This window comes from Tachyglossus aculeatus, chromosome 14 (genome assembly GCF_015852505.1).
Source record: "Tachyglossus aculeatus isolate mTacAcu1 chromosome 14, mTacAcu1.pri, whole genome shotgun sequence".
Classification (NCBI taxonomy): Eukaryota; Metazoa; Chordata; class Mammalia; order Monotremata; family Tachyglossidae; genus Tachyglossus; species Tachyglossus aculeatus.
This window is the reverse complement of record NC_052079.1, coordinates 48,218,496-48,239,220: the sequence shown is the minus strand read 5'-3', so window position 1 is coordinate 48,239,220 and position 20,725 is coordinate 48,218,496. Positions and strand designations below refer to the sequence as shown.

Sequence of the window (20,725 nt, the reverse complement as noted above, 5' to 3'; positions counted from 1 at the left end):
GGGGGTCCTGGGGTTAGGGGCAGTGGACAAGGGAGGGGAGAAGAGACACCTTCCTCCCAGCACCTTTCAGTCAGGATTCTTGACTGAATCCTGGATTGGATTGGATTGGATTGGATTGGACTGGAGCGGGCTCAGGAAAACTCCTCCTCCTTCAAACTTCATGATGAGGTCTCCGAAGAACCTCTTCTGGATGAGGATGTGAGCCAGTACCTCACAACCAAGTGGAGGGTTGAGTAAAGAGCTGGATTATTCAGGCTCCCATCTGGGTGTGCCTGAATTACCCAATTAGATAATAATAATAATAATAATAATAATAATAATAATAATAATAATAATAATATAAAAATAATGATGATGACGATGTTGGCATTTACTTACTGCTTACTCTGTGATGATGATGATGATGATGGCATTTATTAAACACTTACTATGTGCAAAGCACTGTTCTAAGCGCTGGGGGGGATACAAGGTGATCAGATTTTCCCACGGGGGCTCACAGTCTTCATCCCCATTTTACAGATGAGGGAACTGAGGCCCAGTGAAGTGACTTGCCCAAAGTCACCCAGCTGACAAGTGGCGGAGCCAGGATTTGAACCCATGACCTCTGACTCCAAAGCCCGGGCTCTTTCCATTGAGCCACGCTGCTTCTCAAGGCATAGTACTGTGCCAAGTACTATGCTGAGGGCTGGGGCAGATTCAAGGCAGAGCACCCAGGGTTCAGAGTCTAGGAGGGAGGGGGGACCAACTGTCTTGTCCCCATTTTTCAGATGAGGAAACTGAAGCACAGCCCAAGGTCATGCAGCAGAAAGTGACTGAGCCAAGAGTATTCAGTCATTCGACCGTATTTATCAAGTGCTTACTGTGTGCAGAGCACTGTACTAGAGAAGCAGCAGGGCTCAGCGGAAAGAGCCCGGGCTTTGGAGTCAGAGGTCGTGGGCTCAAATCCCGACTCCGTCGCTTGTCAGCTGTGTTACTTTGGGCAAGTCACTTCACTTCTCTGGGCCTCAGTTCCCTCATCTGGAAAATGGGGATGAAGACTGTGAGCCCTGCGTGGGACAACCTGATCACCTTGTAACCTCCCCAGCGCTTAGAACTGTGCTTTGCACATAGTAAGCACTTAATAAATGTCATTATTATTATTAAGTCACTTCACTTCTCTGGGCCTCAGTTCCCTCATCTGGAAAATGGGGATGAAGACTGTGAGCCCCCCCGTGGGACAACCTGATCACCTTGTAACCTCCCCAGCACTTAGAACTGTGCTTTGCACATAGTAAGCACTTAATAAATGTCATTATTATTATTATTATTAAGTCACTTCACTTCTCTGGGCCTCAGTTCCCTCATCTGGAAAATGGGGATGAAGACTGTGAGCCCCACGTGGGACAGCCTGATCACCTTGTAACCTCCCCAGCGCTTAGAACAGAGCTTTGCACCTAGTAAGTGCTTAATAAATGCCATTATTATCATTACTAAGCACTTGGGAAAGAAGAATACATTATTATTATTATTATTATTATTATTATTATTATTATTATTATTACAGCTGGATGGACTGGGAAATCCCAGCAAGCCGACTGCGGTTGTCAGATGGACCTGCTCCAGGAAAAGATTGGCAACTGGCAGTTGTCCACCACACCTAGGGCTGAGAGAGCAGATGTCAGTGGGTGGTGGTGGGGGGGGTCCCCTCCTCTGGACCCTGGGGTTCTCCCCCTCATTAATTAATTAATTAATTCATTCATTCATTGATTCATTCATTCATTGATTCATTCATTCAATCATATTTATTGAGCGCTTACTGTGTGCAGAGCACTGTCATCATCATCATCATCAATCGTATTTATTGAGCACTTACTGTGTGCAGAGCACTGTATTAAGCACTTGGGAAGTACAAGTTGGCAACATATAGATACGGTCCCTACCCAACAGCGGGCTCACAGTCTGAAAGGGGGAGACAGAGAACAAAACCAAACATACTAACAAAATAAAATAAATAGAATAGATATGTACAAGTAAAATAAATAGAGTAATAAATATATACAAACATATATACATCTATACAGGTGCTGTGGGGAAGGGAAGGAGGTAAGATGGGGGGATTGAGAGGGGGACAAGAGGGAGAGGAAGGAAGGGGCTCAGTCTCGGAAGGCCTCCTGGAGGAGGTGAGCTCTCAGTAGGGCCTTGTACTGTCCTAAGCGCTTGGGAAGTACAAGTTTAGACTTTTAGCCTGTGAGCCCACTGTTGGGTAGGGACTGTGTCTTTATGTTGCCAACTTGTACTTCCCAAGCGCTTAGTACAGTGCTCTGCACATAGTAAGCGCTCAATAAATACGACTGATGATGAAGTTGGCAACGTATAGAGACGGTCCCTACCCAACAGTGGGCTCACAGTCATACCCTGAGCTGCCCCCGGGAGGGAAGGAGGAGGTGCCTCAGTTTCTCCTACTCGGCCCCTGGGCCTGTGAAGCAGGGCTGGGGAGGACTGTCCCTGACCGACCCGAGTCAGAACCGGGACAGTGTCATCCGACGGGCCCGTCCCTGGGCCTCGTGAGCCCCCCGGGATTGGGGGGCTGGATTTTAAACCATTGGATCTTGGCACTGGGCCCATCCCAAGCCTTGCTTCTAGGGAAAAAGCCTCCAAGGGGTTCTGGGACATCAGAAAGCTGGCCGGGATGAATCTGGTGGGAGCGATTCAGACACATATGGATTGCATTTCCCTCGCAGTTCAAGAGACTCGGGGAGAGCGTGGGCCTCATCGGACGCAAGTTGCCGGGAAACGGTTCCTCCCACCCAAAGCCTGGAGGTCCGCCGGCCCTCGCCTCAGTTCGGTTTCCATTTTCTTTGGCTTTTCGCAGTGGCACCTCTAAGACCTGGGTCGAACGTGTGCCTGCTGCTGGCAGACCACCAGCTTAAGTATTTGGGTAATAATAATCACGGTATTTGTCAAGCACTTACTACTACTACTAATGATGGTATTTGTTTATTTATTTTACTTGTACGTTTCTATCCTATTTATTTTATTTTGTAGGTATGTTTGGTTCTGTTCTCTGTCTCCCCCTTTTAGACTGGGAGCCCACTGTTGGGTAGGGACTGTCTCTATGTGTTGCCAATCTGTACTTCCCAAGCGCTTAGTACAGTGCTCTGCACATAGTAAGCGCTCAATAAATACGATTGATTGATTGATTGATTTGTTAAGCGCTTACTATGTGCAAAGCACTGTTCTAAGCGCTGGGGAGGTTACAAGGTGATCAGGTTGTCCCGCGGCGGGCTCACGGTTTTTAATCAGCGCTTAGAACAGTGCTCAGCGCTTAGAACAGTGCTTTGCACCTAGTAAGCGCTTAATAAATGCCATTATTATTATTATTAGACATTCTCCTCCTTCTAGACTGTGAGCCCGTTGTTGGGTAGGGACTGTCCCTATACGTTGCTGAATTGTACTTCCCAAGCGCTTAGTACAGTGCTCTGCACACAGTAAGCGCTCAATAAATACAATTGAATGAATTTTATAGATGAGGTAACTGAGGCCCAGAGAAGTGAAGTGACTTGCCCGAAGTCCAACAGCTTCCATTTGGCGGAGCTGGGATCTGAACCCATGACCTCTGACTCCAAAGCCCGGGCTCTTTCCACTGAGCTGCTTCTTACTCTGTGCCAAGCACCGTTCTAAGCACTGGGGGGGTTACAAGGCGATCAGGTGGTCCCACGGGGGGCTCACAGTCTTCATCCCCATTTTCCAGATGAGGGAACTGAGGCCCAGAGAAGGGAAGTGACTTGGCCAAAGTCACACAGCTGATGAGTGGCTTCTGGGTACAAGGAGATGTGGCTTCTGAGTACAAGTCACCGCGGTTGCGATTTAGCAATGGCCTTTCTCGACTGAAGTAAACATCTCTTTCCTTCCTTCTTGGGACACCCTATAGGGCCAGACTGGTGGGATCAACTGAAAAAACACGAGTTCTTGCCTAGAAAACCAGCGTGGCCTAATAATAATAATAATGATGGCATTTATTAGGCGCTTACTATGTGCCAAGCACTGTTCTGAGCGCCGGGGAGGTTACAAGGTGATCAGGTTGTCCCACGGGGGGGCTCACAGTCTTCATCCCCATTTTCCAGGTGAGGTAACTGAAGCGCAGAGAATCAATCAATCAATCGTATTTATTGAGCGCTCACTGTGTGCAGAGCACTGTACTAAGCGCTTAGTACGCTCAGAGAAGTGAAGTGACTGGCCCAGAGTCACCCAGCTGACAAGCGGCGGAGCCGGGATTTGAACCCATGACCTCTGACTCCGAAGCCCGGGCTCTTTCCACTGAGTCACGCTGCTTCTCCTGGTGGAAAGAGCGTGGGCCGGGGAACCAGATGATCTGGGTTCCAATTCCGCCTCCGCCACTTGTCTGCTGTGTGATCTTAGGCAAGTCGCTTTACTTCTCTGTACCGATTTCCTCATCTGCAGAATGGGGATTCAGTTCCTGTTGTCATTCATTCATTCATTCATAAATAAATTCATAAATACGATTGATTCATTCATTCAATTGTATTTATTGAGCACTTACTGTGTGTGGAGCACTGTACTAAGCGCTTGGGAAGTCCAAGTTGGCAACATATAGAGACGGTCCCTACCCAATAGTGGGCTCACAGTCTAGAAGGGGGAGGCAGAGAACAAAACCAAACATACTAACAAAATAAAATAAATAGAATAAATATGGACAAGTAAAATAAATGAATAAATAGAGTAATAAATCCGTCCAAACATATATACATCTATACAGGTGCTGTGGGGAAGGGAAGGAGGTAAGACCGGGGAGATGGAGAGGGGGAGAAGGGGGACTGTAACCCCATGTGGACACGGACTGTGTCCACCCTGCTTATCTTGTATCAATCAATCAATCAATCGTATTTATTGAGCGCTTACTGTGTGCAGAGCACTGTACTAAGCGCTTGGGAAGTCCAAGTTGGCAACATATAGAGACAGTCCCTACCCAACAGTGGACTCACAGTCTAAAAGCAAGGCGCTTGGGACAAAGTAAGTGATTAAACAAATACCACTATTATTATTATTATCATCATCATCAATCGCATTTATTGAGCGCTTACTGTGTGCAGAGCACTGTACTAAGCGCTTGGGAAGTACAAGTTATTAGAAATCAGAGGGAGTGCCAGCTCAACACACGTTGAATTTGGATCCATTGACGAGGCTGGCAACTTCCAATCAATCAATGAGTGGTATTTATTGATTGCTTGCTGTGTGCAGGAGTCCACTACACTCCCAAGCACTTAGTATAGTGCTCCACACACAGCTTTCAATAAATACCATTGACTGACTGATTGATTGATTAATTGCAGAGCGTTATATTAAGGGCTTGGGAGAGTACAATATAATGGAGTTAATTGTGGTATTTGTTAAGCGCTTACTGTGTGCCAGGCACTGTACTAAGCGCTGGGGTGGATGCAAGCAAATCGGGTTGGACACAGTCCTTGTCCCACAGCAGGCTCACACTCTCAATTTCCATTTCACAGACGAGTCAGAGTCACGGGTTCAAATCCCGGGTCCGCCAATCGTCAGCTGTGTGACTTTGGGCAAGTCACTTCACTTCTCTGGGCCTCAGTAATTATCATCATCATCATCAATCGTATTTATTGAGCGCTTACTATGTGCAGAGCACTGTACTAAGCGCTTGGGAAGTACTTATCATTATTACTAAGGCTTATCATTACTAAGCCCTTGGGAGGGTACAATACAACAGAATTAGCAGACACATTCCCGGCCCTTGACGGGCTTACAGTCTAAAGGAAGAATTTACAATCTAGCCATGCTGTAAGCGCTTAACATATTCCTTTATAATAATAATAATTATTATGATGAGGGATATGACGTTAGGTTGCGGGCGTCTGGGGACGGGGGGAGGTGATTAGTTAGGACGGACGGCTGTACTGTCACCCTTCCATGTGGGGATGGTGCCGTGATAGGGAAGTGATTGAGTGAGACACATGGCTCCTGTTGCCGCTATTCCCAAACCATTCCAAACTCTTCCAAAACCCAGGTCATCTCCCGTAGAAAACTTGAGTGGCGTCCCCCTGGGCCCAACACCGCTCCTGTTAGGGAGCACTTACTTCTTCTCTGTGGTATGAATGGTTTCTGGGCAGGCCCAAAAGACCGTCCAGGCTTTAAATGGCTATCATTCCACAGAGGTGATGGGACAAGATTATTGCGGCCCGCCAGGCCGAGGCCCCAGCCTCTTGACCTTGTTCTGCGCTTAACAAATGCCGTTATCATCATCATCATCATCATCGATCGTATTTATTGAGCGCTTACTATGTGCGGAGCACTGGACTAAGCGCTTGGGAAGTACAAGTTGGCAACGTCTAGAGACAGTCCCTACCCAACAGTGGGCTCACAGTCTAAAAGGGGGAGACAGAGAAGAAAACCAAACATACTAACAAAATAAAATAAATAGAATAGATATGTAAATAAATAGAATAGATATGTATTATTATTATTATTAGTGAAGCGCTCACTATACCCCCATTTTACAGATGAGGTAACCGAGGCCCAGATAAATTTGTATATATGTTTGTACATATTTGTTACTCTATTTATTTTACTTGTACATATCTATTCTATTTATTTTATCATCATCATCATCAATCGTATTTATTGAGCGCTTACTATGTGCAGAGCACTGGACTAAGCACTTGGGAAGTACAAATTGGCAACACACAGAGACAGTCCCTACCCAACAGTGGGCTCACAGTCTAAAAGGGGGAGACAGAGAACAAAACCAAACATACTAACAAAATAAAATAAATAGGATAGATATGTACAAGTAAAATAAATAAATAAATAAATAGAGTAATAAATATGTATTTATTTTATTTTTATTTATTTTATGTATGTATTTTATTTTGTTAGTATGTTTGGTTTTGTTCTCCGTCTCCCCCTTTTAGACTGGGAGCCCACTGTTGGGTAGGGACTGTCTCTATATGTTGCCGACTTGGATTTCCCAAGCGCTTAGTACAGTGCTCTGCACACAGTAAGCGCTCAATAAATACGATTGATGATGGTGATAAATGAAGCAATTTGCCCAAGATCACACAGCAGACAAGGACCTTGGGTCCAATTAATCCTTATCTGTGTACTTGGATCTGTGACCTTTGGGCATTTGATATTTTCCCCACCCTCAACCCCACAGCACTTACGTACAGATCTTTAAATTCTTTATATAATAATAATAATAATAATAATAATAATAATAATGGTATTTGTTAAGCGCTTACTATGTGCCAAGCACCGTTCTAAGCGCTGGGCAGGTTACAAGGTGATTAGGTTGTCCCGTGGGGGGCTCACAGTCTTAATCCCCATTTTCCAGATGAGGTAACTGAGGCCCAGAGAATGATAATAATAATAATAATGATGGCATTTGTTAAGTGCTTACTGTGTGCAAAGCACTGTTTTAAGCGCTGTGGGGGATACAATGTGATCAAGTTGTCCCACGTAGGGCTTACAGTCTTAATCCCCATTTTTACAGATGAGGCAACTGAGGCTCAGAGAAGTTAAGTGACTTGCCCAAGGTCACACAGCAGACTTGTGGTGGAGTTGGGATTCGAACCCATGATGCCTGACTCCAAAGCCCGGGCTCTTTCCACTGAGCCACGCTGATTCTCTAAAGTGAAGTGACTTGCCCAAAGTCACACAGCTGACAATTGGCGGAGCTGGGATTCGAACCCATGACCTCTGACTCCAAAGCCCGGGCTCTTTCCTCTGAGCCAGGCTAAAGTGAAGCGATTTGCCCAAGATCACACAGCAGAGAAGCAGCGGAGCCGGGATTGGAACCCAGGTCCTTCTTACGCCCTGGCCTGTGCTTCACTTGAGAAGCAGCGTGGCTCAGTGGAAAGAGCCCGAGCTTTGGAGTCAGAGGTCATGGGTTCAAATCCCGGCTCCACCACTTGTCAGCTGTGTGACTTTGGGCAAGTCACTTCAGTTCTCTGGGCCTCAGTTACCTCATCTGTAAAATGGGGATGAAGACTGTGAGCCCCCCGAGGGACAAGCTGATCACCTGGTAACCTCCCCAGCACTTAGAACAGTGCTTTGCACATAGTAAGCGCTTAATAAATGCCATCATTATTATTACTATCATTATTATTGGAGCACTTTGACCCCTGGGCTGAACTTCCTGTCTCTGGAACACGTAACAGTGGTGTTACCCATGGGCTTGGAAGCCAGAGCTCATGGGTTTGAATTCCGGCTCCGCCACTTGTCAGCTGTGTGACCTTGGGGAAGCCACTTCACTTCTCTGTGCCTCAGTTCCCTTATCTGTAAAATGGGGATGAAGACTGTGAGCCCCAAGTGGGACAACCTGATCACCTTGTATCCCCCCCAGCGCTTAGAACAGTGCTTTGCACATAGTAAGCGCTTAACAAATACCACCATTATTATTATTATTATCTTCTTCAGGTCCTTCCTCCCAAGACTCCCTCTTCACCTCTCAGTCCTTTCCTTGTTGCCTTCTCTCCCTTAAAACTCAGTTCCCTCATCTGTAAAATGGGGATGAAGACTGTGAGCCCCAAGTGGGACAACCTGATCACCTTGTATTCCCCCCAGTGCTTAGAACAGTGCTTTGCACATAGTAAGCACTTAACAAATACCATTATTATTATTATTATTATTATTATTATTATTATTATTATCTTCTTCAGGTCCTTCCTCCCAAGACTCCCTCTTCACCCCTCAGTCCTTTCCTAGTTGCCTTCTCTCCCTTAAACCTCAGTTCTCTCATCTGTAAAATGGGGATGAAGACTGTGAGCCCCAAGTGGGACAACCTGATCACCTTGTATCCCCCCCAGCGCTTAGAACAGTGCTTTGCATGTAGTAAGCGCTTAACAAATACCACCATTATTATTATTATTAATCTTCTTCAGGTCCTTCCTCCCAAGACTCCCTCTTCACCTCTCAGTCCTTTCCTAGTTGCCTTCTCTCCCTTAAACCTAAGTTCCCTCATCTGTAAAATGGGGATGAAGACTGTGAGCCCCAAGTGGGACAACCTGATCACCTTGTATCCCCCCCAGCGCTTAGAACAGTGCTTTGCACATAGTAAGCGCTTAACAAATACCACTATTATTATTATTATTATTATTATTATTATTATTATTAACTTCTTCAGGTCCTTCCTCCCAAGACTCCCTCTTCACCTCCCAGTCCTTTCCTAGTTGCCTTCTCTCCCTTAAACCTCAGTTCCCTCATCTGTAAAATGGGGATGAAGACTGTGAGCCCCATGTGGACAACCTGATCACCTTGTATCCCCCCCAGCACTTAGAACAGTGCTTTGCACATAGTAAGCGCTTAACAAATACCACTATTATTATTATTATTATTATTATTATTATTATTATCATTATCTTCTTCAGGTCCTTCCTCCCAAGACTCCCTCTTCACCCCTCAGTCCTTTCCTAGTTGCCTTCTCTCCCTTAAACCTCAGTTCCTTCATCTGTAAAATGGGGATGAAGACTGTGAGCCCCAAGTGGGACAACCTGATCACCTTGTATCCCCCCCAGCGCTTAGAAAAGTGCTTTGCACATAGTAAGTGCTTAACAAATACCACAATTATTATTATTATTATTATTATTATTATTAATCTTCTTCAGGTCCTTCCTCCCAAGACAGGGTCCCTCTTCACCTCCCAGTCCTTTCCTATTTGCCTTCTCTCCCTTAAACCTCAGTTCCCTCATCTGTAAAATGGGGATGAAGACTGTGAGCCCCACGTGGGACAACCTGATCACCTTGTATCCCCCCCAGAGCTTAGAACAGTGCTTTGCACATAGTAAGCGCTTAACAAATACCACAATTATTATTATTATTATTATTATTATTATTATTATTATTATTATTATTATTATTATTATCTTCTTCAGGTCCTTCCTCCCAAGACTCCCTCTTCACCTCTCAGTCCTTTCCTATTTTCCTTCTCTCCCTTAAACCTCCTCCTCGCTCCCTTCACACCTTTGTTTCCTCCCCATGGCCGGGGATACAGTGCCTGGCACATAGGAAGCACTTAACAAATACCACCATTCATTCGCTTGTATTTATTGAGCGCCTACTGTGTGCAGAGCACTGTACTAAGCGCTTGTTTCTTTATTTATTGCTCGCTTACTGTGTGCAGAGCACTGTACTAAGCGCTTGTTTCCCCAGGAACCCCTCTTCGCCCCTTGTGCCATTTGTCTGTATCCCCCTCCCCACCATCCCGGCGCTTAGTAAAGTGACTGGCACGCGGTAAGCGTTGAACAAATACCCCAATTATTCTAAGCAGCGCGGCTCAGTGGAAAGAGCCCGGATTTGGGAGTCAGAGGTCATGGGTTCAAATCCCGGCTCAGCCACTTGTCAGCTGGGTGACTTTGGGCCTTCTAGACTGTGAGCCCACTGTTGGGTCGGGACCATCTCTGTGTGTTGCCAACTTGGACTTCCCAAGCACTTAGTGCAGTGCTCTGCACACAGTAAGCGCTCAATAAATGCGCGATTGATTGATTGATTTGGGCAAGTCACTTCACTCCTCTGGGCCTCAGTTGCCTCATCTGGAAAATGGGGACGAAGACTGTGAGCCCCATGTGGGACAACCTGATCACCTTGTATCCCACCCCAGCGCTTAGAACAGTGCTTGGCACATAGTAAGCGCTTAATAAATGCCATCATTCTTCTTCTTCTTCTCTGGGCCTCGGTTCCCTCATCTGTAAAATGGGGATGAAGACCGTGACCCCCATGTGGGACAACCTGATCACCTTGTATCCCACCCCAGCGCTTAGAACAGTGCTTGGCACATGGTAAGCGCTTAATAAATGCCATCATTATTCTTCTTCTTCTCTGGGCCTCAGTTCCCTCATCTGTGAAATGGGGATGAAGACTGTGAGCCCCCCGTGGCATAACCTGATCACCTGGTAACCTCCTCAGTGCTTAGAATAGTGCTTGGCACATAGTAAGCGCTTAATAAATGCCATCATTATTATTATTATTATTATGCTCAGCTGGGTCAAGCCCGTTCCCGGCTCCTCCCTCTCTTGACCAAGACTTCTTTGGTGGTTTTATTTCAAATTTCCTCCGGCAGATGCTCCAGAGGTAGAAGGGGTTGAGCAAGAAGTTCCTCAAATCTATTGCGCGTCCACCGCCTTGCCCTGCGGATCGCCTCCGTGAGTGACATCTTTAGCATGGGATCTTTCCGTTTAACAATAATAAACGCATTCGCCCAAGTTTATTTAAGCTAAACCCTGCCCACCACCCACAAATAACCCGTCCCCTGCTACAATCCAGCGTGACTCAGTGGAAAGAGCCCGGGCTTTGGAGCCAGAGGTCGTGGGTTCAAATCCTTGTCAGCTGTGTGACCTTGGGCAAGTCACTTAACTTCTCTGGACCTCAGTTCCCTCATCTGTACAATGGGGATTAAGACTGTGAGCCCCCCGTGGGACAACCTGATCACCTTGCAACCTCCCCAGTGCTTAGAACAGTGCTTTGCACATAGTAAGCGCTTAATAAATGCCTTCATTATTATTATTATTATTATTATTATTATTATTAACAGATCAAATAAATAGAATAAATACGTACAAATAAAATAGAGTAATAAATACGTACAAACACACTTTCTTAAGAGCTTACTATGTGCAAAGCACTGTTCTAAGCGCTGGGGAGTTTACAAGGTGATGAGGTTGTCCCACGGGGGGGGCTCACAGTCTTAATTCCCATTTTACAGATGAGGTAACTGAGGCCCAGAGAAGTGAAGTGACTTGCCCAAAGTCACACAGCTGACAATTCGTGGAGCCGGTTGTATTGTCTTCTCCCAAGTACTTAGTACGGTGCTCTGCAGACGGTAAATGTAAAGACACAATTAGCCATCTGTGGTATTTGTTACGTGCTTACTGTGTGCAGAACACTGTGCTAAGCATTTGCGAAAGTATGATACTAAAGAACTGGTTGAGGTGATCCCTGCCCATTCGTTCATTCAATTGCATTTATCGAGCGCTTACTGTGTGCAGAGCACTGTGCTAAGCGCTTGGGAAGTCCAAGTTGGCAACATAGAGAGACGGCCCCTACCCAACAGCGGGCTCACAGTCTAGAAGGGGGAGACAGACAACAAAACAAAACTTATTAACAAAATAAAATAAATAGAATATGTACAAGTAAAATAAATAAATACATATATAAATAATAATAATAAAAAATAATAATAAATAGAGTAATAAATAGAGAAGCTTCTCCTCCCCCCCCCCCCCCATTGATCAATCAATCATATTTATTATATACAGAGGCGGGAAAGAGCTCGGGCCTGGGAGGTGGTGACTTCTCATCCCGGTCCTGCTACATGTCTGCTGTATGACCTTGAGCAAGTCACTTCCCTTCTCTGTACTTCCCAAGTGCTTAGTCCAGTGCTCTGCACATAGTAAGCGCTCAATAAATACGATTGAATGAATGAATGAATGAATGGGCCTCAGTTCCCTCATCTGGAAAATGGGGATGAAGACTGGGAGCCCCACGTGGGACAACCTGATCACCTTGTATCTTCCCCAGCGCTTAGTCGTATTTATTGAGCGCTTACTGTGTGCAGAGCACTGGACTAAGCGCTTGGGAAGTACAAGTTGGTGACAGGTTGGGTAGGGACTGTCTCTGTATGTTGCCAAATTGGACTTCCCAAGCTCTTAGTACAGTGCTCTGCACACAGTAAGCACTCAATAAATACGATTGATTGATTGATTGATTGATTGATTCAGTCTACAATGACCGACGGTCAGTCAGTCAGTCATATTTATTAAGCACTGAAAAGAGATGTATCCACGGCGTCGCTATGGGTCGGAGACGACTCGACGACATCAGACTAAGCGCTTGGGAGAGTCAAGTGTAACGGTATAAGAGACAGGTTCCCTGCCCACAACCGGCTTACAGTCTAGAGGACAGGGCAACGCGAGGCTCCAGGGAAGCAGCATGGCCTAGGGATAGAGCACGGGCCCAGGAGTAAGAATAATAATAAGAATTTTGGTATTTGTTAAACGCTTACTATGTGCCAAGCACTGTTCTAAGCGCTGGGGGGGATACAAGGTGATCAGGTTGTCCCACATGGGGCTCACAGTCTTGATCCCCATTTTCCAGATGAGGGAACTGAGGCACAGAGAAGTTAAGGGACTTGCCCAAAGTCACACAGCTGATAAGTGGCGGAGCCAGGATTAGAACCCATGACCTTCTCACTCCCAAGCCCGGGCTCTTTCCACTGAGCCATGCTGCTGCTCAGAAGGTCGTGGGTTCTAATCCCGACTCTGCCACTTGCCTGCTGTGTGGCCTTGGGCAAGCCGCTTCACTTCTCTGGGCCTCAGTTCCCTCCTCTGTAAAATGGGGAGACTGTGAGCCCCATGTGGGACAGGGACTATGTCTAACCTTATTAGCTTGTATCCACCCCAGCGCTTAGTACAGTGCCTGGCGCATATTAAGCGCCCAACAAATGCTACAATTATTATGATTCTGTAGGCCTTCTGGGGCTCAGTTAGCATCATCAGCATGGCTCGGTGGAAAGAGCCCGGGCTTTGGAGTCAGAGGTCATGGGTTCAAATCCCGGCTCCGCCACTTGTCAGCTGGGTGACTTTGGGCAAGTCACTTCACTTCTCTGGGCCTCATCTGTAAAATGGGGGTGAAGACTGTAAGCCCCCTGTGGGACAACCTGATCACCTTGCAACCTCCCCAGCGCGTAGTACAGTGCTTTGCACATAGTAAGTGCTTAATAAATGCCATCATTATTATTATTATTATTATTATCATCGTCACCTGCCTCATAGTTTAATGTCACTGAATTCCCCACATCCGCCAAGCTCACTCTCTTCCTCCCTTCAAGGCCTTACTGAGAGCTCACCTCCTCCAGGAGGCCTTCCCACACTGAGCCCCCTCCTTCCTCTCCCCCTCTTCCTCCTCTCTATCCCCCCGCCTTACCTCCTTCCCTTCCCCACAGCACCTGTATATACGTTTGCACGTATTTATTACTCTATTTATTTTACTTGTACATATTTATTCTATTTATTTTATTTTGTTAATATGTTTTGTCTTGTGATGATGATGATGATGATGACATTTATTAAGCACTTACTATGTGCAAAGCACTGTTCTAAGTGCTGGGGAGTTTACAAGGTGATCAGGTTGTCCCACGAGGGCTCACAGTCTTCATCCCCATTTTACAGATGAGGGAACTGAGGCCCAGAGAAGTTAAGTGACTTGCCCAAAGTCACACAGCTGACAGTTGCCGGAGCCGGGATTTGAACCCATGACCTCTGACTCCAAAGCCCCGTGCTCTTTCCACTGAGCCACGCTGTGTTGTCTGTCTCCCCCTTCTAGACTGTGAGCCCACTGTTGGGTAGGGACCGGCTCTAGATGTTGCCAACTTGGACTTCCCAAGTGCTTAGTCCAGTGCTCTGCACACAGTAAGCACTCAATAAATACGATTGATCAATTCCCCCGCATCTTACCTCCTTTCCTTCCCCACAGCACCTGTATATATGTATATATGTATGAACATGTTTATTACTCTATTTATTTTACTTGTACCTATCTATTCTATTTATTTTATTTTGTTAGTATGTTTGGTTTTGTTCTCTGTCTCCCCCTTCTAGACTGTGAGCCCTCTGTTGGGTAGGGACTGTCTCTATATGTTGCCAACTTGTACTTCCCAAGCTCTTAGTACAGTGCTCTGCACACAGTAAGCGCTCAATAAATACGATTGATGATGATGATGACTGATTGAAGGTTTTCTACCGCTCGAAAAGAGTACCACTCCGGGCTACCAGACTGCTTGACTGTTTACAGTGGGTGGAAGGGCGAGAGAGAGCTAACCCCCTCCCTGCTTCCCAAAACTAAACATATTACGCTTGGCTGCTTTACGTAGCACGGGAGAAGGCCGCAGGGTGAAGTCATCGAGTGCAATCCTGTCCGGGCTGGATTAGTGGCCCCATTCTCCCTTTCGGAAGATGTTTTCTTTGGACTCGTAATATCAAAACCGGTCGATGATGCCTGGGCTTTTATCAATCAATCAATCAATCAATCAATCAATCAATCGTATTTATTGAGCGCTTACTGTGTGCAGAGCACTGTACTAAGCACTTGGGAAGTCCAAGTTGGCAACATATAAACACGGTCCCTACCCAACAGTGGGCTCACGGTCTAGAAGGCTACACTGTGAACTACCCGGGCGTGTGGGGAAGGAGGAAATAGTCAATTCCCGCAGACGGCCCGGAATCCTTGTCTGCTGTGTGACCCTGGGCAAGCCACTTCGCTTCTAATAATAATAATAATAATAATAATGTTGGTATTTGTTAAGCACTTACTATGTGCAAAGCACTGTTCTAAGCGCTGGGGTAGATACAAGGTTGTCCCACGTGGGACTCACAGTCTTCATCCCCATTTTGCAGATGAGGGAACTGAGGCCCAGAGAAGTGAAGCGACTTGCCCGAAGTCGTACAGCTGACAAGTGGCGGAGCCGGGATTTGAACCCACGACCTCTGACTCCAAAGCCCGGGCTCTTTCCACTGAGCTACGCTGCTTCCCCAGACCGTAAGCTGCTTCTGGCAGTAAGCGCTCAATAAATACGATTGATTGATTGATTGATTGATTCTAGACCGTAAGCTCGTCATGGGCAAGGAATGTATCTGTTTATTGTTGTATTGCACTCTCCCAAATGATTAGTACAGTGCTCTGCACACAGCAAGTGCTCAATAAATACGATTCAATCAATCAATTGTATTTATTGAGCACTTACTGTGTGCAGAGCACTGGACTAAGCACTTGGGAAGTACAAGTCGGCAACACATAGAGACAGTCCCTACCCAACAGCGGGCTCACAGTCTAAAAGGGGGAGACAGAGAACAAAACCAAACATACTAACAAAATAAAATAAATAGAATAGATATGTACAAGTTAAATAAATAAATAAATAAATAGAGTAATAAATATGTACAAACATATATACAGGTGCTGCGGGGAAGGGACGATTCATTCAATCGTATTTATGGAGCTGTTACTGCATGCAGAGCACTGTACGAAGCGCTTGGAAAGTACAATTCGGCAACAGATAGAGACAATCCCTACCCAACAATGGGCTCAAAAGGCTAGAAGGGGGAGACAGGCGACAAAACAAGAAGACGGGCGTCGATACCGTCAAAATAGATAAATCGGATTATAGATCTATACACAATCAGGTTGAACACAGTCCCTGTGTTCACAGTTTTAATCCCCATTTTGCTGTTGATGTAACTGAGCCACAGAGACGTGAAGTGACTTCTCTGTGCCTCAATTACCTCATCTGTAAGATGGGGATTAAGACTGTGAGCCCCATGTGGGACAGGGATTGTGCCCAGCCTGATTAGCTTGTGTCCACCTCAGGCCGTAGAACCGAGGTATGTGCCTGGTGCATAGTAAGCGCTTAAATACCACCGGGAAAAATAATAATAATAATAATGGCATTTGTTAAGCGCTTACTATGTGCAAAGCACTGTTCTAAGCGCTGGGGGGGATACAGTGTGATCAAGTTGTCCCACGTGGGGCTCACAGTCTAAATCCCCCTTTTTACAGATGAGGGAACTGAGGCTCAGAGAAGTTAAGTGACTTGCCCAAGGTCACACAGCAAGGTGCCGTAACGGCCGGCTCCAGGCCCCCGCCGCGGCCGTGGGTTTTCCCTAATTGGTGAAAGAGGAAAGACTGGGCAGATGGGAGGGTGAGGTGGGTTCTGTTGGCGCAATAAAACCAGAGGGCAGGTGGGAGGTGGTCTTGATGGCAGGGCAGGGAGAAAGTAGCGCAGTGACAAGGTGGCACCAATCAATTAATCAATCAATCAATCGTATTTATTGAGCGCTTACTATGTGCAGAGCACTGTACTAAGCGCTTGGGAAGTACAAATTGGCATCACATAGAGACAGTCCCTACCCAACAGTGGGCTCACAGTCTAAAAGGGGGAGACAGAGAACAGAACCAAACATACCAACAAAATAAAATAAGTAGGATAGAAATGTACAAGTAGGGACTTCCCAAAACCAGGGACTGAGGACTTCCCAAAACCGTTCTGGGAGCAACCTGCCATTTACGTCAAGAGACGGGCAGGGGAGCGCGGAGTCGGGATGTAATCCCAAGAGCTGGGATGTAATCCCAAGAGCTGGACTCCAGCTGGGAAAGGAAGTCCCAGGGGTCAGGTCGCCGGCTGAAGGCGCGCGGCGGGGAACGGCTAAAGAGGAAACATCTCCTTTCGGGATTTTGGCCCCAGGAGCCGAGATCCTTGAGAGCTGCCTTCGTCCCTGGGAAAGGCGAGGAGGGTCCCTAGGGTGACACAAAGCGGCGGCGCTTGAAGTGCTCGGGAGTCAGAAGGACCTGGGTTCTAATCCCGGCTCCGCCGCTTGTCTGCTGTGTGACCTTGGGCAGGTCACTTTCATTCAATCGTATTTATTGAGCGCTTACTGTGTTCAGAGCACTGTGCTAAGCGCTTGGGAAGTACAAGTTGGCTTTCTTTGGGCTTCAGTTCCCTCATCTGCAAAACAGGGATTAAAACCGTGGGCCCTATGTGGGATAGGGACTGTGTCCAGCCCGATGATCTTGTATCTACTCCAGCTCTTAATAATAATAATAATAACAATAATAGTAATAAAGATGGCATTTATTAAGCACTTACTATGTGCAGAGTACTGTACTAAGCACTTGGGAAGTACAAGTTGCCTTTCTCTGAGCTTCAGGTCCCTCATCTGCAAAACAGGGATTAAGACTGTGGGCCCTATGTGGGATAGGGACTGTGTCCAGCCCGATGATCTTGTGTCTACTCCAGCTCTTAATAATAATAATAATAATAAGATGGCATTTATTAAGCGCTTACTATGTGCAGAGCACTGTACCAAGCACTTGGGAAGTACAAGTTGGCTTTCTCTGGGCTTCAGTTCCTTCATCTGTAAAACAGGGATTAATACTGTGGGCCCTATGTGGGATAGGGACTGTGTCCAGCCCGATGATCTTATATCTACTCCAGCTCTTAATAATAATAAATATGGCATTTATTAAGTGCTTACTATGTGCAAAGCACTGTTCTATGCGCTGCGGGGAATACAAGGTGATCAGGTTGTCCCACGTGGGTCTCATAGTCTTAATCCCCATTTTACAGATGAGGGAACTGAGGCCCAGAGCAGTTAAGTGACCTGCCCAAAGTCACACAGCTAGGTGGTGGAGCCGGGATGTGAACCCATGACCTCTGACTCCAAAGCCCGGGCTCTTTCCACTGAGCCACGCTGCGTCCCCCTCTCCATCCCCATCGCCTTACCTCCTTCCCTTCCCCGCAGCACCTGTATATATGTATATATGTTTGTACATATCTATTACTCTATTTATTTTACTTGTACATATCTATTCTATTTGTTTTATTTTGCTAATATGTTTTGTTTTGTTCTCTGTCTTCCCCTTCTAGACTGTGAGCCCACTGTGGGGTAGGGACTGTCTCTAGATGTTGCCAACTTGTACTTCCCAAGCGCTTAGTACAGTGCTCCGCACACAGTAAGCGTTCAATAAATACGATTGATTGATTGATTGACTGTTATGAGGTAGCCCGAGTCGGCCCAGTCACGCCAACCGCAAAGGCCTCTGGTCCTCCCAGGCCCCGGGGCCCCTTCCTTCCGCCCTCCTCCGGCCCCGCCCCCCTGGCCCTTCCGTCCCTTCCATTGGCTCCCGGGCCCGTCAATCACCCCAAGGCGCCGAGCGGGGGGGAAATCCCAGCGGGCCCCGCCCCCTTACGCTCCTATTGGACGAAGCCCCCGCCACTCCTGGGAAGGCCTGGGCGGTGATTGGTCGGCGGGGGGAATCCCCGCGGGCCCCGCCCTCCTCCGCTTCTATTGGGCGAAGCCCCCGCCACTCCGGGGAAGGCCGGGGCGGCGATTGGTCGGGGCGGGGGAGGGGGCGGGGCCTCTCCGGCGTCCTGGAGGGGAGGTGGGGGGGAGAGAGGCAGAGAAGGGAGCCGGCCGGCCGGGCGAGCGGAGCAGAGCGCAGCGAACAGGGGATAAGCGGCCGAGAGCTACACGGAGCCCCGGCCCCGAGCTTGGGAAGCCCTCTCCGGGAGCAGAAGCAGCAGCCGCCGTCCGGAAAAACCCGAGCGCAGGTGAGAGCGGCCGCCCTCCCGCTGCAAAATCCGGTTTTTTCCAATTGCGGGCCGGCGGAGGACGCCAAACATAAAATCAACCGGGCCGCGCCCAGCGTTGGTTCACGGGTTCCGCCGCCCCGCCCGCTCTGCCGGCCAGGCGGGCGGGCGGGAAACCTTGCCCTCACCCCCCCCACCCATCCTGGGCCTAGTGGGGTCACCCGGATATTTGAATTTATTAAAATATACATTAATCATATATAATTAAATATATTAATGTTATTATCATCATGATAATTATTGTTATAATGCTAATAATGATGATGGCATTTGGTAAGCGCTTACTACGTGCCAAGCACCGTTCTAAGCGTTGGGGGAGATACGAGGCTGTCCCACCTGGGGCTCACAATCTTCACCCCCATTTTAAAGTTGGGGGGACTGAGGCCCAGAGAATAATAATGATAATAATAACAATAATAATGGCATTTGTTAAGCGCTTACTACGTGCCAAGCACCGTTCTAAGCGCTGGGGGAGATACAAGATTGTCCCACATGGGGCTTACAGTCTTCACCCCCATTTTAAAGTTGGGGGAACTGAGGCCCAGAGAATAATAATGATGATAATAATAATAATAATGGTATTTGTTAAGCGCTTACTATGTGCAAAGCACTGTTCTAAGCGCTGGGGGGGATACAAGGTGATTAAGTTGTCCCACGTGGGGCTCCCAGTCTTAATCCCCATTTTACAGATGAGGGAACTGAGGCTTAGAGAATCAATCAGTCGTATGTATTGAGCGCTTACTGTGTGCAGAGCACTATACTGAGCGCTTGGGAAGTACAAGTTGGCAACATATAGAGACGGTCCCCACCCAATAGTGGCCTCACAGTCTAGAAGAAGTTAAGTAATAATAATAATAATAATGATAGCATTTATTAAGCGCTTACTATGTGCAAAGCACTGTTCTAAGCGCTGAGGGAGATACAAGGTGATCAGGTTGTCCCACGGGGGGCTCACAGGCTTCATCCCCATTTTACAGATGAGGGAACTGAGGCCCAGAGAAGTGAAGTGACTTGCCCAAAGTCACACAGCTGACAAGCGGCAGAGCTGGGATTTGAACCCACGACCTCTGACTCCAAAGCCCGGGCTCTGTCCACTGAGCCACGCTGCTTCTCTAATAATGGGGGAGATGCAAAGTTGGCCCACCTGGGGCTCACAATCTTCACCCCCATTTTAAAGTTGGGGGAAAAGAGGCCCAGAGAATAATAATGATGATAATAATAATAATAATGGGGGAGATACAAGGTTGTCCCACCTGGGGCCCACAGTCTTTACCCCCGTTCTAAAGTTGGGGGAACTGAGGCCTAGAGAATAATAATAATAATAATAATGATGGCATTTATTAAGCGCTTACTATGTGCCAAGCGCCGTTCTAAGAGCTGGGGGAGATACAAGGTTGTCCCACATGGGGCTCACAAGCTTCACCCCCATTTTACAGTTGAAGGAACTGAGGCCCAGAGAATAATAATGATGGTATTTGTTAAGTGCTTATTAGTGCCAAGCACTGTTCTAAGTGCTGGGGGAGATACAAGGTAATAGGTTGTCTCAGGTGGGGCTCATAGTCGTAATCC

At 47.1% G+C, this 20,725-nt stretch overlaps 1 protein-coding gene across 1 annotated transcript in view; it reads left to right on the top strand.

Moving 5' to 3' along the window:
* Positions 1-18,984: 18,984 nt before the first annotated feature.
* MYH9 (myosin heavy chain 9) overlaps positions 18,985-20,725 on the top strand; it is a 126,384-nt gene continuing 124,643 nt past the window's right edge. The window contains exon 1 of the mRNA XM_038756514.1: positions 18,985-19,117. The gene's annotated coding sequence lies outside the window, so the exon portion shown is untranslated. The remainder of the gene's footprint in view (positions 19,118-20,725) is intronic.